The sequence below is a fragment of the Leptidea sinapis genome, chromosome 37 (genome assembly GCF_905404315.1).
Source record: "Leptidea sinapis chromosome 37, ilLepSina1.1, whole genome shotgun sequence".
NCBI classification, from domain to species: domain Eukaryota; kingdom Metazoa; phylum Arthropoda; class Insecta; order Lepidoptera; family Pieridae; genus Leptidea; species Leptidea sinapis.
Window position 1 is genome coordinate 5,725,235 of NC_066301.1, and position 18,622 is coordinate 5,743,856.

At 35.4% G+C, this 18,622-nt stretch overlaps 1 long non-coding RNA gene across 5 annotated transcripts; it reads right to left on the reverse strand.

Moving 5' to 3' along the window:
• Positions 1 to 148: 148 nt before the first annotated feature.
• LOC126975793 (uncharacterized) lies at positions 149 to 14,361 on the reverse strand. 5 transcript variants are annotated; one of them, XR_007731786.1, is made up of 10 exons: positions 14,228 to 14,361; positions 12,742 to 12,772; positions 10,455 to 10,514; positions 8,655 to 8,711; positions 8,049 to 8,108; positions 7,504 to 7,563; positions 6,898 to 6,957; positions 5,831 to 5,884; positions 2,246 to 2,295; positions 149 to 230 (listed from the first exon to the last, which is right to left on the reverse strand). It is a non-coding gene; the product is annotated as an uncharacterized LOC126975793 (long non-coding RNA). The 5 variants fall into 5 exon arrangements; XR_007731788.1 differs by having other exon boundaries at positions 2,242 to 2,295; XR_007731787.1 differs by lacking the exon at positions 8,655 to 8,711.
• Positions 14,362 to 18,622: the final 4,261 nt, after the last annotated feature.

An 18,622-nucleotide genomic window follows, 5' to 3' on the forward strand; every position in this document is an offset into this window, starting at 1 on the left:
AGTCAACGATAGTTACGATTTTTATCTCTAGTATTATAAATCTATATAATTGTAGTAATAGTAGGCCACAACCGGAGATAGACTGAATTTTGGGAACGGCCGTTAGAATCACCTAAAATAAATATCTCAGAAATAATTAAAACAAATATGAATTTAATCGGATTTAATCAAATTAATGTAATACAATCTTACATTCCGATTGAGATTTTATTGTTCGGCGGACTATTTACCTGTAAAAATATAAAGAATATTAATATTTTATTAACTAATCTTAACTAAGATATTAATTCTATGAGCTAAAATATAATTTGAAGATTAATGCACGGTAAGTTATCGGTCTCTAAATTTTCTTGTTCAGAAAATACCACCTACCTTTTCAAAAGTACATTATTTTTACCAACCTAATGCATTATTATATTCGCATGGACTACGTCAATACTTCCATTCTAATATTTGGAATTGAAAATAACAATACTGGTTTTGAAGAAATTGAATTGAAAAAATTAACTTCAAATATATTATTACGATTCGGTATGTTTTAAAGTGATAACCCGTCTGGGATTCATTACACAAATAAAAGTAAAAAAAAATTAAGAACAATGCGGGACTCGAACCTGCGACCTCTCGAGTTCCGTGCCACACAACAAGCCACAACCTGAAAGCAAGCTTGTTCGACTCTCAACTCAAGATTTGATCAACGATACGTCACTCGAACGGTTGGCTCAGTTGGAAGAGCGCTCGCACGGAACATGAGAGGTCGCGGGTTCGAGTTCCGCATCGTTATTTGTATATTATTACTTTTATATTTACATTTTTTGTCATTAAACGAAGGTTTCTATAATTATTAGATGCAATGGCAAGATTGTAAACTACAACAGAACAAGGGCGGTTCTTATTTTAATAGCTTAAATTTCCACACCGTCGAAGGTATGGAGAGCTGATGGGTTCAAGGGCTAGCACAGGACATAATTGATCAAATCAAATCGAATCAAAATCACTTTATTCACGTAGGTCAAAGAAATGACGCCTATGATTGTAAAAAGTGTTTTCCTTTTACCATTTAAGTACCACCGCTTCGGAAGAGGCCGAGCTAAAATAACAAGAAGTGGCAAGAAACTCATCTCTTTTGAATCGAGATTTACAGCTTCCGCGTCTTACATAATTACAAATTATGTAAAGTGATGTAAAAACAATACTCAAACGCCAAATACGCCTAACACGAGTAGGTCGAAAAAAATAAATGTAAATTAATAAATAAAGGAGGAGTTATTGAGTACAGTAGATGCATCAATCCACATTATTTGGTTTTAAGATTTTTTTTTATGGAATAGGAGGACAAACGAGCGGTCACCTGGTGTTAAGTGATCACCGCCGCCCACACTCTCTTGCAACATCAGAGGAATCACAAGAGCGTTGCCGGCCTTTAAGGAAGGTGTACGCGCTTTTTTTGAAGGTCGTATCGTCCTGGAAACACCGCACAAGGAAGCTCATTCTACAGCTTTGTAGTATGAGGGAGAAAGCTCCTTGAAAACCGCACTGTGGAGGACCGCCACACATCCAGATGGTGGGGATGAAATCCTAACTTGTGGCGTGTCGTGCGAAGGTGATTTCGCCGGCAGGAATCAGGTTAAGAATTCCTACGTCTTTAAGAGAACAAGAATCTTATTTATAGGTTCAGTAGTCCTTGTCCATCTGTCAATAGCATTTCTCATGACGGTGTCATGTTGCAATTAACATCAAAATATATTGATTTTGTCAGTCTTGAGATCCAGCTTCTAAATCAAGAGTATTTTTTGATATATTAAACAGGCGGCCATATTACATTATTTACTATAAATTTTAGCAGCGGGAGGCTCCTTTGCACAGGATCCCGGCTAGATTTTGGGTACCACAACGGCGTATATTTCTGCCTTGAAGCAGTAATGTATAAAGATTACTGTGTTTCGGTCTGAAGGGCGCCGTAGCTAGTGAAATTACTGGGAAATGAGACTTAACATCTTATGTCTCAAGGTGACGAGCCCTAAGAATTAGTGTATAATCTAATGATAGCTTTTAATGGCACATTCCATATAAATAATACAGAAAATACCACTAGGTATGTACGTTAAATCCAGTCCGATAGGGTGCTAGATGTCGTGTTTATCCTTATCAAATTGAAAAGTAAATACTGTTTGCATAATAATTTAATAAAATTATCACAATATCTTAGAATGTATGTGTGCGTAATATTAAAATTATTACCTACCACTTAACATGGCACCGGGCTGTTTTGTGTCACAGTTTTAGACGCGCCAACTGAAAACCATAACATAATATTTTCATAAATCGCCATTCTTAGAATAACCTTATTTGGTAATGGTTTGTCTTAATAATATAATACAAAAAATAATTTAAATTAAATTCTATAAGACAAACTTGATACATTATTACTTCGATGTAGGTATCGGTATATTATATAACATTTAATTTCAATTTATACTTTAGTTACGTACATAATCAATATTGTAGAATACCTAAACGTAGACAATTTATAAATCTAGATAGATCCCTTTATTCATAATAGTCTGCTAACTTAAAGCATTGCTAATTCTCACTCTGTCTTCTTCTATTGACCTAAGTCAGAATGAGAAAAAACACTCCTTAGCGGCTGTTTAACGTTAGCGGATCATTATGAATAAGGGGGAGAGTCTTTTGCTGTTAGAGAACCGATAAAAATAGGCCAGGTTTATTACTTTGGTGAGCGTACAAGCTACACTCGCGATTTGTATGACACTTTGTGTTAGTGTCCGTGAATTGCTCAACATAGAGGTTAACTCTAAACTCATTTTTTTCACAGCTATCATAGTCTATCTACACGACTTATAAATGAACTTGTGTGATAGAGGTTGAATAAAACTTTAATATGATGATGACTCTACGACTTCACACACCTCAGGCTATTTAAAGAGTAAATTTTATTTAGTAATTCATAAGGTTTTGACGTACAATAAGTAATTTAAAATCTGATTTTGAATAAAAAAATATTTGAATTGAATGTGCATATCAGTTTAAAATGTAATAAGATTGTTCCTCTGTGAAGCTGTGGGGCTCCTAGCTTGCTTAAACCCAAGGGTGTTCCTAATCATGACATTCAGGTTTATAGATTTAAAAAAATATCGTTGTAACTTTTGTACCTAATAAAATTTGGCTATAAGAGTTAAACGGTCTGTTAATGTTTCTTGCGCCCTTTAATCGAAGACTTGTCACATTTTGTCTTTCTAATGGGTCGTACAAATCAATATCTGATAAAAAAAAAAGCGATTTCTATTCAAAATGTCCGATAATTTTGTGCGAGTAATATTAGATTAAAGACGGTCTTTAAAATAGTAAGATAAGAGTTAAAATAAAAGTGGAGACGCTCCATCGCTTGAATACGGTAAATATAACACTTCTAGAATACACAACGGGGTTTCTTAAATTGAAATTCAAATATTTTTATTCAAAATAGGATGTGACATCACTTATTGAAAGTCAAAAAACTACCACCCATTCCAAAATGAATGCCTCAGACCTGAGAAGAATGGGCGCAACAAACTCAGCGGGATTTTTTTTTCATCGAATAAATATGTTTACAAAGTAATACTGTACAATTAAACTTATTATTTAATAGCCTGAGGGTGGTCACTCCATTCCCAATCTGTGGTATCATTAAGAAAGTCATTTATGTTATAGTAACCTTTACCACACAAAGTTTTTTAACAATTCTTTTGAATAACGTTATACTTTTGTTTTGAACATTTTCTGGGATCTTGTTGTAAAAGCACATCGCCCCACAAAAGACTTACTAACTCGACTTAGCCGAGTAGTAGGCATCATAAGTTTATGTCTGTTCCTGGTGTTAACATTATGGTTTTGACAGTTTCTGGCAAATTCACTTATGTGCCTATGAACATACATTAGATTATCAAAAATATATTGAGAAGCAACAGTCAAGATGTTAATTTCTTTGAATTTTGCTCTCAATGATTCCTTAGGACCTAGGTTATAAATAGCGCGAATAGCCCTATTCTGCAGCACAAATATTGTATTAATATCGGCAGCGTTGCCCCATAGCAATATACCATAGGACATAATACTATGGAAATAACTAAAGTATACTAGTCGCGCCGTATATATGTCAGTTAATTGTCTAATCTTTTTAACCGCGTATACTGCAGAACTAAGTCTGTTCGCCAATCCTTCAATATGGGGGCCCCATTGTAATTTGGAATCTAGAGTTATGCCAAGAAATAAAGCAGATTCCACCGGTTCTATCACCTCTCCGTTTAACAAAACATTTGCATTTACATTTTTGACATTTGGTACGGTAAATTTAATGTATGTAGTTTTCTTGCTATTTAACGATAGGTTATTAGCGCTAAACCAGTACACGATGTCAGATAAAATATCGTTCACTTCGTCATACATAGCTTGGTTTCTTTTCACTTTGAAAATCAGTGAAGTGTCGTCCGCAAACAATACTACCTTATGTATTTTCTCTATAAGATTAGGAAGATCATTTATATAGATAAGGAAGAGGAACGGTCTAAGAATAGACCCTTGTGGTACCCCCATACTGAGAAGAGTCCTAGGAGATCTCTTGCCATTCACGTCGACCCTCTGAATTCTATTGTTTAGATATGAAGTCAGAAGATCGAGCGCAGTTCCTTTTATGCCATAGTGGTATAGCTTCCTGACCAGCGCTGAATGTTGAACACAATCAAAAGCCTTAGATAAATCACAGAAGATGTCAAGTGCATTTGCGATTCCTCCCAGGCATCAAAAATATTCTTGATTAGCTCAACACCTGCATCCGTTGTTGAACGTCCCCTAGTAAAGCCAAATTATTTCAAATGAAGTAACTTATGAGAGTTAAAGTAAGTAAGCATTTGGCTTAAAATTATTTTTTCAAAAATTTTACTAAGGGTCGGCAAAACCGACACAGGACGATAGTTATTCGGGTCAGAAAAGCAACCCGACTTAAATATTGGTGTAATTTTACTATGTTTCAGAAGGTCAGGAAACACGCCACGACTTATACAATTATTAAAGACTATTGCAAGATATGGTGCTATGACATCAATTATTGAACTTATTATTTTAACAGAAATGCCCCATATATCAGCAGTTTTTTTCGTGTCGAGAGACTTAAAAGTTTTAATTATTTCTCCAGGGCTAACAAAACTAAAATTGAAAGTTTGTTGGCAATCTTTAACATTTTCCAGGAGAAGTGACTCAGCAACACTGGTGGAGGAGACAAGAGTGCTTGTAATAGAAACTGGAATGTCAGAAAAAAAATTCTCAAAAGCAGAAGCAACTTCCTGCTGAGATTGAATTATAGTATTGTTTATTGATAAATTGTATTCAATTTATCAATAAACACTCACTCTTCCAGATTCCCAGTTAATCACATTCCAAGTCATCTTTATTTTATTCGGTGCATTTTTAATTATCTGTCTGATATGCATAGACTTTGCAATAGAACAAACACTTTTAAATAATTTAGAGTATTTTTTAACATACTCGAGAAAAGATGCATCATGATTATATTACTTATTTTCGATAAATACTATTTATGTTTTTCATTATATTGTAATTGTGAATATTAAATTAAAAATTTATCTTATTGCTATTTGGAGAAATTTAATATAAAGAGAGCGAAATCAATGCGACGAATATAAAGTTATCCTCATGTGAGCTATCTGCAAGCTATCGACATTTTTGCGCGACTGCTAGTTTTATTACCTACAGAGTAAACCCGCAAACACGTGGAGGATAACCCTCTGACTAAATAATTAAATATAGACCTTACCTCCCAACCCAAATCCAACACCGATTGCTTGTGTAATGCTTTTTCCATTAGTACCTGTGCAACATAAATTCACATAAACACAGTTTCTAACGAAAAACACCAGTGCGCTTGACCTGTTGTTGCGGCACAAAGTGGGTGCCGTTGTCATTTCAGGTACATAAGACATTCTATCTTTGATATCCGATCAAGGCGAACGAATAGTTTGTTTTGTTGTGAGCTACTATTAAAGTTACTGTTATGCGAAACTGTCGTAGAATTTGAAATTTGCAAGAAAATTAAATGCAATACGGATGATACGACATGGATATCATCCTGGAAACACCGTACCAGGAACCTCATTCCATAGTTTAGCTGCACGTGGAAGAAAGTTCCTTGAATACCGCACTATAGATGAACGCCAGACACCCGGATGGTATTCTAGTCTGTGACGAGTCGTGCTAGGGTGGTTATAGGAATCAGGTCTCAGAGGGCTCGATAGAAGACACAAATTTCTTCCGGCACGCGTCGACAATTTTCCAAGAGAGACTTGCATATCCCTCGCACAAGGTAACTCCAGTATTGTTATGGTTATGGTAGGTATCTACATAGCAATTCGTGCTAGAGGCATCCAACATCTAATTGATATGCTGCGAAACTAGTGTTCCACTTACAAACACCCTCGGAAAGCCCAAATGATGGAAGTTTTGAGAGGAGCGGCTTGCAATCACGATCGATGGCATTAGTTTTATAGACTCTATCTGCCAGGCCTTCTCCCTTGCTTTCAATAGTTGCCGCCAACGGCGAAAGCCGTACTGTCGATCGCTGATCAACTTATATTGATAAGCGACCGTATACTAAGATTTGATGTCTAATAATGCTTTCAATTACTTTGGAGAGTCCGATCCTCGACACGAAACGGTGATTGTACGGAAATGTATTCCTAACTTATTTCTTGAAATTTAAGTAACCTATTCCTTTAAACCCTTTTTTATTGTTTTTCTATGTAATGAGACAGCTTACTTTGTGTAACATTTTCAACCATTTGAGCAAGCCTTCTTTTTTTGTTAAATTAAATTTTCCCTTCTTACCTTGGCCTAAACCGACACCTTTTCCTAGACCGACACCTTGGCCGGCACCATTACCGCCACCTGAACATAATATCATGTTATAAGTAGTGTCCACCTATGAATAGTCTCATCCCAAAATGTGTGGGACGGAAAATTGATAAAATTGAAATTTGGTAGGAATGTTTCATTGACAATACATAAAAGTCAAGATTGAATTTACACCTCTTCGTTTTAATTCAAAAAAGCCTATTGATCATGGTCTTTGGCCACCACCCTTATATTATGTCAAATCACATCAAAGCAATTTATTGTAAGTAGGTATTTGAAATACACTTTTTTACGTCAAATAATTACAAAAAAATAATTTATACGCTATTATAATATTATGATCTTGCCCGCTTGTCCAGTAAAATTATAAGAACTTCCTGTTGAAAGGAATACATGTTTATGTAGTGCGGTGATTATGCGAAAATGTATTCCTAACTTATTTCTTGAAATTTAAGTAACCTATTCCTTTAAATCCTTTTTTAATGTTTTTCTATGTATTGAGACAGCTTACTTGGTGTAATATTTTCAACTATTTGAGCAAGCCTTCTTTTTTTGTTAAATTAAATTTTCCCTTCTTACCTTGGCCGTAACCGACACCTTTTCCTAAACCGACACCTTGGCCGGCACCATTACCGCCACCTGAACATAATATCATGTTATAAGTAGTGTCCACCTATGAATAGTCTCATCCCAAAATGTGTGGGACGGAAAATTGATAAAATTGAAATTTGGTAGGAATGTTTCATTGACAATACATAAAAGTCAAGATTGAATTGACACCTCTTTGTTTTAATTCAAAAAAGCCTATGCATCATGGTCTTTGGCCACCACCCTTATATTTTGTTAAATCATATCAAAACAATTTATTGCAAGTAGGTGTTTGAAATACACTTTTTTAAGTCGAATAATTACAAAACAATAATATATACGCTATCATATGATCTTGCCCGCTTGTCCAGTAAAATTATTAGAACTTCCTGTTGAAAGTAATACATGTTTGTGTACTGCGGTGATGAATTCTTTTTTAATGTTTTTCTATGTATTGAGACAGCTTACTTGGTGTAATATTTTCAACTATTTGAGCAAGCCTTCTTTTTTTGTTAAATTAAATTTTCCCTTCTTACCTTGGCCGTAACCGACACCTTTTCCTAAACCGACACCTTGGCCGGCACCATTACCGCCACCTGAACATAATATCATGTTATAAGTAGTGTCCACCTATGAATAGTCTCATCCCAAAATGTGTGGGACGGAAAATTGATAAAATTGAAATTTGGTAGGAATGTTTCATTGACAATACATAAAAGTCAAGATTGAATTGACACCTCTTTGTTTTAATTCAAAAAAGCCTATGCATCATGGTCTTTGGCCACCACCCTTATATTATGTCAAATCACATCAAAGCAATTTATTGTAAGTAGGTATTTGAAATACACTTTTTTACGTCAAATAATTACAAAAAAATAATTTATACGCTATTATAATATTATGATCTTGCCCGCTTGTCCAGTAAAATTATAAGAACTTCCTGTTGAAAGGAATACATGTTTATGTACTGTGGTGATTATGCGAAAATGTATTCCTAACTTATTTCTTGAAATTTAAGTAACCTATTCCTTTAAATCCTTTTTTAATGTTTTTCTATGTATTGAGACAGCTTACTTGGTGTAATACTTTCAACTATTTGAGCAAGCCTTCTTTTTTTGTTAAATTAAATTTTCCCTTCTTACCTTGGCCGTAACCGACACCTTCTCCTAGACCGACACCTTTGCCACCATTACCGCCACCTGAACATAATATCATGTTATAAGTGGTTTCTACCTATGAATAGTCTCACCCCAAGATGTGTGGGACGGAAAATTGATAAAATTGAAATTTGGTAGGAATGTCTCATAGACAATACATAAAATTCAAGATTTAATAGGGGATGTGACTGAGAGATGGACACCTCTTTGTTTTAATTCAAAAAAGCCTATGGATCATGGTCTTTGGTCACCACCCTTATATTATGTCAAATCAAATTAAAACAATTTATTGGAAGTAGGTATTTGAAATACACTTTTTTACGTCAAATAACAATTACGTTCTATACATATGGCGATATCATTCGCAGTCTGATAACGGAATGGCAAAAGTGTGCTTTAAGACAATCTAAGCACACTTTTCTCCTTAGTAGTGTGTCAACTGTGTGTAAATCAACAAGCCTAAGTGTTCTATTAAAAGTGCTTAAATAATACATTAACGACTCAAAAGATGATGGTGTGACTTGTCATCGGTAAGGTTATTTTATTAACATAAGATTGATATGCGAAAAGCGTAATTAATTGAATTATAACGAATATTTGTTCATTAAATATGGTACAATTATTGACAAGTCCCCAACAAGACCCGCTTATCAGAATGGGACAGATGAAAGGAAACAGTCAGAAATGAAAACAATAGAGTCGCTCTTTTTAACCGACTTCAAAAAGGAGGAGGTTATCAATTCGTCGGTATGTTTTTTTATGATTGTTACCTCAGAACTTTCGACTGGGTGAATTTTATAATTCTGTTATTTATTGGAAAGGATATACTTCAAAGGTAGTTTGGTGATAGTTTGGTTGGGTTTTGATTATGGGATCCATAACAAAGTAACGGAACTCTTCAATTTTTAGGATCAACGATACTAGGTTAGGCTATCCAGATATTTGAATCACCTACCGTAACGTCCTTATGGTCAAGTAATTGTCGTAGTAAAATATAATGATCAATGGGACTCCTGAACGACTTACAGTAAGGGTGTGATCTGTGGCTGAATTTCATACAGTCTGTAATAATATTGCAATGCGCTTACGTTCATTGCTGCATTGCAAAATTTAGTGGATCTACACAAATTTAGACAATTTATTAGTTAGTATAGTTCAAATTCACTAAAAATCTAAAAATAAAAAAAAACAAACCGACTTCAAAAACACTTTCAAAACAATTGATAAAATATGCACTAAGAATTATTAAAATAATTGCGTATTTTTATACAAACTTATCAATAAATCTAATTGTAGTAACCATTATTGTTATTTATGGAGTCGGTGTCAGCCAAGTTATGTGGTTTGTAACTACATACATAGTTACAGGTGCATTGTCTATATGTATTCGTCATTAATTAAACGTCATTGTCAAATAATTACAAATATTTATACGTCATCATATGATCTTGTCAGCTTGTCTGTCAAGTAGGTATTTGAAATACACTTGTTTACGTCAAATAGTTACAAAACAATAATTTATACATCATCATATGATCTTGCCCGCTCGTCCAGTAAAATTATAAGAACTTCCTGTTTAAAGTAATACATGTTTGTGTACTGCGGTGATTATGCGGAAATGTATTTCTAACTTATTTCTTGAAATTTAAGTAACGTATTTCTTTAAACCCTTTTTTATTGTTTTTTTTATGTATTGATATTATATGAGACAGCTTACTTTGTGTAACATTTTCAACCATTTGAGCAAGCCTTCTTTTTTTGTTAAATTAAATTTTCCCTTCTTACCTTGGCCGTAACCGACACCTTCTCCTAGACCGACACCTTGGCCGGCACCACTACCGCCACCTGAACATAATATCATGTTATTAGTAGTTTCCACCTTTGAATAGTCTCATCCCAAGATTGGAACGGAACATTGATATAATTGAAATTTGGTAGGAATGTTTCATTGACTATACATAAAAGTCAAGATTGAATAGGGGATTTGACTGAAAGATGAACACCGCTTGTCTATTTAATTTAAAAAAAGCCATGGTATTCGTTCACCCCTACCAACCTCTATATGCTCTCGCCCGCTCCTCCATGAAATTACAAGAACGCCTTATACAAAGTAACATGAATTATTATGTACGCTTTCATTATGGAAGCTTGCTTTAAGTGCCACCATGATATGGCCAACATCTTGGCCGACCCTACTTCCTCCACATCAAACACAATATCATAAGTGGATCCCACTTGGGTAGGTGCTTCCACCTAGGACATTGAGAACGTTTCTGGATTCTGATTAATGAAGGCGGATCTATATATATATATATATATATCTATATATATATATATCTTTTACATTTCTACATAGTTTGAAAATATTTGCAAAAAAGTATTTCAGGCGTTCGTTCTTTGGGACCTATAAAGTTGCTTCTATTCAGATTCAGAGCTTTTTTTTCTTTTTCTTTGTGGAATAGGAGGACAAACGAGCGTACGGGTCACCTGGTGTTAAGTGATCACAGCCGCCCACATTCTCTTGCAACACCAGAGGAATCACAAGAGCGTTGTCGGCCTTTAAGGAAGGTGTACGCGCTTTTCTTGAAGGTACCCATGTCGTATCGTCCCGGAAACACCGCACAAGGAAGCTCATTCCACAGCTTTGTAGTACGTGGAAGAAAGCTCCTTGAAAACCGCACTGTGGAGGACCGCCAGACATCCAGATGGTGGGGGTGATATCCTAACTTGTGGCGTGTCGTGCGAAGGTTGAATTTGGCGGCAGGAATCAGGTTAAACAGCTCTTCGGAACGCTCCCCGTGATAAATGCATCAGAAGACACACAATGAAGCGACGTCTCTACGCAACGCCAAGTGATCCAGCTGTTCACAGAGCAGTGGGTCCCCGACAATTCGAGCTGCTCTGCGTTGCACGTGGTCAAATGGATCGAGCTGATACTGGGGTGAGCTGGTGAAAAAATTCGCAAAGAACGATATTTTTGTTTTATATGCTGATTCCTACATTTGAAGCCTTCAACACATTAGCTAAATGTATGAACTTGGCGATTCTAGCTTCGACATCACCTATCCCGCACTTTTCCGTATAATCCTGTATCCGTTACATTTTTGTAATATCAGATGCGGGCAGATTATTATGAATTTTTATCCCTGCACGGTGCGTTATTCATAAAGGGGGTCATCCCAAAATCGTTAATAATCTCACCTGTTCATGGTTCGTATTCACATTTGAATCATTCGAATTTGTTCAATATTTGCCTGTTTACGAAAGTCAAGAATAATTATCAAGACCTGTAATTATTATCAAAAGCAGAGCTGTAGTTTTTAGATATCCATAATTGTATGAGTTTTAACTCCGCTGTTTGCAATTAAATTTAAATTTTTACGTGATAAAAGGATTCCGGTATCTTCTTCTTTAGCCGTTCTCGACCTCTAAGGTGTAGGCCTCCTTCAGCTTATGCCATCTTTTCGGGTCTTGAGCAGTTTCCAACCACTTTGTTCCCGCCAGTCTTTTGATATCGTCGTATCAACGCATCTACGGTCTTCCTCTCGGGCGGTTCTCACCCCACGGTCTCCATTCTATCACTGCCTTCCAGCACGAGCCATGATTGCGGGCGACATGGCCAGCCCACCCCCATTTCAATTTCGCCACACGTTCCGGTATAATAAATATTATTTAACAGTTAACGGAGCAATGGGCCATGGTGTAGGTAAGGCATTATAACATTATGTCCGCGATTGTTCGACGCGGATCAAGGCGATGACTGCTCGTGGCTCGCCACCTTCCAAGACCCGTTTGACGAGTTCACACTATCTACAACTATCACAAACAGTGAGTAATTAAGTTAGGTAATTAATTAATGTAGGTAAGTAATTAAGAAAGTGAAAATGTACACTTGACCACGGACTGATAGCCGTCTTATGAAGGGCTTAAGTTGTCTAAGAAGCGGCCTGTCCCAATTTTATCTTACGGGGATTATGCGATGTCTAGAATATAATCCGCCCACCATTTCTACTGTTTCACTTAGACCGATTAATTAATTGACGTATATGTATTTATAATATTATCATCTTACCAGGGCATGGTATTCCAATAGATGTGGATTTCTGTAAAAATATACAAAATAATTGAATATATATTATATACATTGTAGAGAGGGAAAAGAGGAGAGGTGGAGATATCTATTGAAGGCAATGTCTCCCTGGCATCCACACACAGGTGGAGGCGCAGATACCCGCGACCGACATATGGGCCCCGTTTCGACAAATTGACAGTGAAATTGTCGTTGTATCATTAAACTTAAATTAGTTTTGTAATATTTTTCTATTAGATTTTATTAATTATTTAGATGCATAGCTTGTTTGTGAATAGTGTTTGATAGGTGGTAGTAGCAAAATTTTGAGCCAAAGGTTGAAAATATATGTTTTTCCGCCGGTATGTTTGAAGGACAGCGGCAGGGGGTATGAAGTGTAAGTTAAGCAAGTGTTCACGCAGGAATAATAAACAATTGAAACTCTGCTTAATTAAGTACTACAGTAATCTCATTATATAAAATCAAATCAACTGTTAGCAGAAAGTTGCGGGTTTTATATTTTTTTTCGGACATGTTTCTAAAACAAACACTTTTTCATCGGGGTTGCTGAGTCATTTGAAAATGTTAAAGAATCTAAACAAAATTTCAGTCTTTGTTCGGCTCGTGGAAATAGTAGAACTCTTAAATTTCTAGGCATGAAAAGACCTCCTAGGATATTATAGAGAATGCTAATGACAGGAGATCTCTCGGGACTACCCTCTAATATAGTTCCTAGTACCACTAGGGTCTATTCTTGGGTTTTCCTCTTCATTATTTACATATGCGATCTACGTCATCTTGTAGAAAATGAACACAAGGAGCATTAATTATAAGTTTAATTATATTAATAATAAATTAATATATATATAAAATTTACTACTAAATATAAACTTTAGATGCGAGTATTTTTTAAACGTAGAGGAAGGAGCTAATTAGTTATTTAAATTATTCTGCAGTACGGCCCGCCTACTTGAACTCAGTTATTTATATGGTATATTCTTGGGAAATGTGGCTGCCACTACCACATCTGTGCTACTGAAGACCTAGTGGCGCTATTAAAAACTTAGGTCATTGAAACTTAAAATCTTATATATAAAATTCTCGTGTCACAATGTTAGTTACCTTACTCCTCCGAAACGGCTTTACTGATTTTTACCTAATTTTTATGCATATTCAGTAGGTCTGAGAATCGGCTACTATCTATTATTCATCCCGTAATATTTTGTATTTATTTTTTTATGATATACAACCCTAAAACCCGGTTGCAAGATGGCAATGGATCAATACTTACAATAATTGTAGTACGATAAATTTGGTAGGTCTGAGAATCGGTTGCATCTACTATTTACACCCCAAATTTACACCCCAAAAAAAAATACAAGGTTTGCTGGATCAGCTAGTAATTTATAAAAATTAACATATTAACTGTTGCAACATAATAATAATGATAGATATATTATTTGTAAAAAAATATTTAAAAAATACTTACAGTTCCCATGAAGGCCACAGCCAAAAGGACGAAGAATAAACTGAGTTTGAACATATTTCTTGTTCGTATTTTTCAGTAGGTGAAGGAAAGGCCAAGTTCTTTTACTAATAATAAATACAATATTTCATCAGCTTTTATAGCGAAACCCGTAGTAGCAATGTGTGTATTTGAGAGGAGATTGGGGTATCATACAACTTTCATTAATATGAACAATAACATATTTAAATAAAAAATAAATTTTAACAAGAGTAAATTGCGTCCAATAGTGAGTGACTTTCAGCATTATTTATTGCAAATAATTACTATTTTTGCATGTTAATACTCATACAATATTAATAAAAATATTTAAACATTGTACATACACGGCCTTACATATAAACTTGGTATAAAGTTATAACTAATCATAAACCAAGAAAATGTAAAATGTTTCCAAATAGACATTTTGCTTACGATTAGTTAATTCGGTCATATGGCTGCTTGTCATTCGGAAAACTTCATAATTATCATTGTATTGACAGTGTTGTCAACGATATTGTAAACATTTTGCATATTCTTTATTTATGCTTAGTTATAACTTTATACCAAGTTTATTTGTAAGGCCGGTACATTACACATAAATATTATTTTGGGAACTTCTTTCTGATCATCTTATCAACGGAGTGCCGATCGTCTTCACGCCATGCTACCTTGAACGACGTTATTCGTCGGGAAATTGTTATTGTCAATTTGTCGGCTTTTCTAGAGCTGACCTGTATTTCACGTGACGGTGGCGAGAGGTCTGATGGTAAGTCGTAGATATCTTGAAGTCATGGGAGGATGCTGGTGTGGATCAAGACGTCTGTAGACAGGATAGCGAACAATGCCACGTCTAAAGCGGCAGGTGCAGCACCGAAGGTGCTGAAAACCTTAAGCCTTAGGTAAGGAAATATGCATCAAAGAGACTATGTTTTTAGGGTCATTCAGCATGCCGTGGTGATATTATTTTTTCCACAGTTTCCATGTGGTGAGTATGTACTCAGGTAACTTATAAGATGATAGGAACAGGCTTATATTATCACTCTTTACTAGCTTCAAAATAAACTCATCATGTCCGTATGTTATGATCATACATTTCGCGACTGCCTGTGATGGTATTGATATGTGGCATAAATAACTGGTTTTTAAATGTTTAAAGTGTAATTATTGTTTAAAGTAATATTAATCTAGAAGCTGCTATTGAAGAATACTACAGTTGAACCAAACAATTGGATTTTGTAACTAAAATCAATCAAATAATAATAATAAATATCCATGATTAGGTTAACGACGGACGGTACAAAGCGCTCTACCATTCAACCTTTTCCAATCAGTGAAAGCTCAGAAGGGTTATGCCGGCTGTTACTTAAGTGTCCCGGTGCCCTAGTACCCAGTAAATATAGGCCTATTGAAGTCCTAAGCACTTCGGGGAAATATTCAGTACTGTTATGCATAACATTGGTTGTGTATAGGAAGAGGGACAACGTGAAGTTTGCTCCATTTAATAGAAAAATAATACCAGCGGTGTATGCTGGAGTACAGGAAGTTACTTATATTGATTTATAAAAAGCCTTTTAAGCGGATGATCACTACTGTCTACTCAAGAAAATGGTCGACATAGGTTTTAAGCCTAACATACACATTGTCATCCTTGATCAGCTTGTTGAGTGACTGGTGAAAATAATGTCACTTGTGATAAACAACATAAGTTGTTTGTCACAAGTTCCACTCAGAGGAACACCATATCAGGTCAGGTGTAAGCCAGGGTAGCAATTTATGACGAATCCAATTCATTAGTATGGTTAATGATCTACCAGGAATCGTGCGTGAATCCACATTTTTTCTATATGCCGATGACTTCAAACTTTCGCTAGAATTAAAATGGGAAGGAAGGAAGTGGATTGTTACACCGAATTACTAGATGACATTAAGATGTAAGAAATTAAGAATTAAAAAATTCAGTTAAGATAACCAATTATATTTGAAAATTGACCAAGTAAGCCTTGCCAGCCTTTACGGCAGCTCAAAGAGAATGAACAAACAAAATGAGCTATAACTTAATACGCTTTTATATAAGCGCCGATTGAAACCAAATAGACATACGCACATGTTGGAACGAATTCTATCTACGAGGATATCTAAGATAGCCACTTCTACACCCTACGCTACTAGTTCTTGCCATGTTGGGGTATGACAAACTGGAAATTAGAAGGGACATTGGCTTCGTTGGATATGTTTTGAAAATTTTGCGTGGTATGGTAAATTGGTGAGTCATGCAGTCCTGCTACAGCGAATAGGGCTATGGGTACCGGATGGACACGTGGACGAGAAACGTAAAAGGCGACAGCAGTTGTCTGTGATTCAGCTTGAGAACTAATATTATTCGAGACACTGCATTCACAGTCGCATTGCGAAATTTAAACGTACTCTCACATAGTTCACCGATTTGTTTATTGTCACACTGATCGAGTTCCGAATTGGGGTAGTTCGTGTCTGTTCTGAACTGAAGTGGCAGTGGTCAGGGCACATAGTTCGACGGACAGATGGCCGTTGGGGCAGTAAAGTCCTTGAATGGCGACCACGTACCGGAAGACGCAGTGTTGGTAGGCTTCCCACAAGATGGACCGACTATCTTGGTCAAGATCGCCGGGATACGTTGGATGAGGGCAGCGCAGGACTGATGTTCGTGGAAATCTTTGGGGAAGGCCTTTGTCCAGCACTGGACGTTTTCGGGCTGATGATGATGACGTGTCTGTTCTAAATATAAATATTTATTAACTGGATAAATAGGTACAGATGTTACATTTATATTAGATTACTTATTATGTTTAAATATGAAAAATTCCGCCAATCATGTATCGCAATACGAGTACGTTATCCCGACGGAATGTCAGTGACATGACAGTTTCCTAAATACGAATGTACTCTGTGGAAGACTGTGACTGAACGTATAAGTTAAATTCTCTTTGACGGTGACTAGTAGTAGTTTTTTTATAAATAAATTAAATTACAACTTAGAATAATATATTTTAATTACTTAAAACAGTTGAAAAGTATTTTTTATTGATAATGCTAGTAGTACTATTACATAAAATTACACTTAGAATTAATTTGGTAGGTAAAAATAAGAAAAGGTAATAAATAATTATTTGAAATCGTCATTTAAAATTATACTAATATGTATTATTATTTCAATAAGAACGTTGTGTTGGTGTGACTAGGTGCGATAAAAATGCTGGTAATAACCGCTTCAACAATTTCACCCAGATAATTCTTGCGATCTTTCTGTCTTCTTTTTTAAGTTAACAACTGTCCCTATATGCCTCAATTGCGTTATTCAAACACAATAAAATATCTGTTATATTAATTTCTTTGTAAAATGAACTATTATTAAAATGAATTATGTGTGTAAATTAACACAGGTGTTTAGTCGGTAAACATACCTACCTGCTAACGCAAATTTTCAATGTGAAATTTTTAGGCGCTATCTCTGGTGTTAGTGTGGAGTGCTTGTAAGCTATCCGCAATAAGGTGTATGAATACTTCTTTATAATACCAGTAGGAGGCTCTTTTGCACATTATGCCGGGTAGATTATGGGTACCACAACGGCGCCTATTTCTGCCGTGAAGCTGTAATGTGTAAGCATTACTGTGTTTCGGTCTGAAGGGCGCCGTAGCTAGTGAAATTACTGGGCAAACAAGACTTAACATCTTATGTCTTAAGGTGACGATCGCAATTGAGGCCATGAGAGCCAGAGTGGCCTAATTTAACAATAGTTTTCAGTAGTAAGGAAGAAACACAAGCCCAGATTTAAAAAAAAATTTACTTTAGAAATTCAAAATATTTTATTATTCTTTGGTGCTCAAATCTCTTAATATGTAATATTCTTTATCTTTTAGGAATGATATGAACCCTAGGTACCATTACAATTTTTTTTTGTTAGTTAGGCCACTTTGGCATTTGGGTTTTAAGATATATTGAAAAAAAAAAGCTGTAAGTCCAAAGTATTTATTATAATAAAAGTATCCTTACATTAATAAACCTTAATTTCATGCATCAATCGCTATCTATTTCTTCATCTTCCACATGCAAATCATTCCTTACTGAAGCATTGTCCTTAATATAAGTATAATAGTCATGAAGCGCCGGGGGAATGTATTGGAGAAGTTCCACCAAATCCTTTTTTATCTCCACACTTATTTGTTTTCCCACTGGATACAAAAGATCAAGCTGTAAATTGGCTAAAGCAATAGAATTTCTTTTCTTCAAGTCCACATTTTCAAACAGGACCTCTGCATTATTTAAATTTTTAAAAAATATAGTGAATGGGTGGTTTTTGTGATAAAGGAGCCACTGAATACTTAGCCACTTTACTTTTG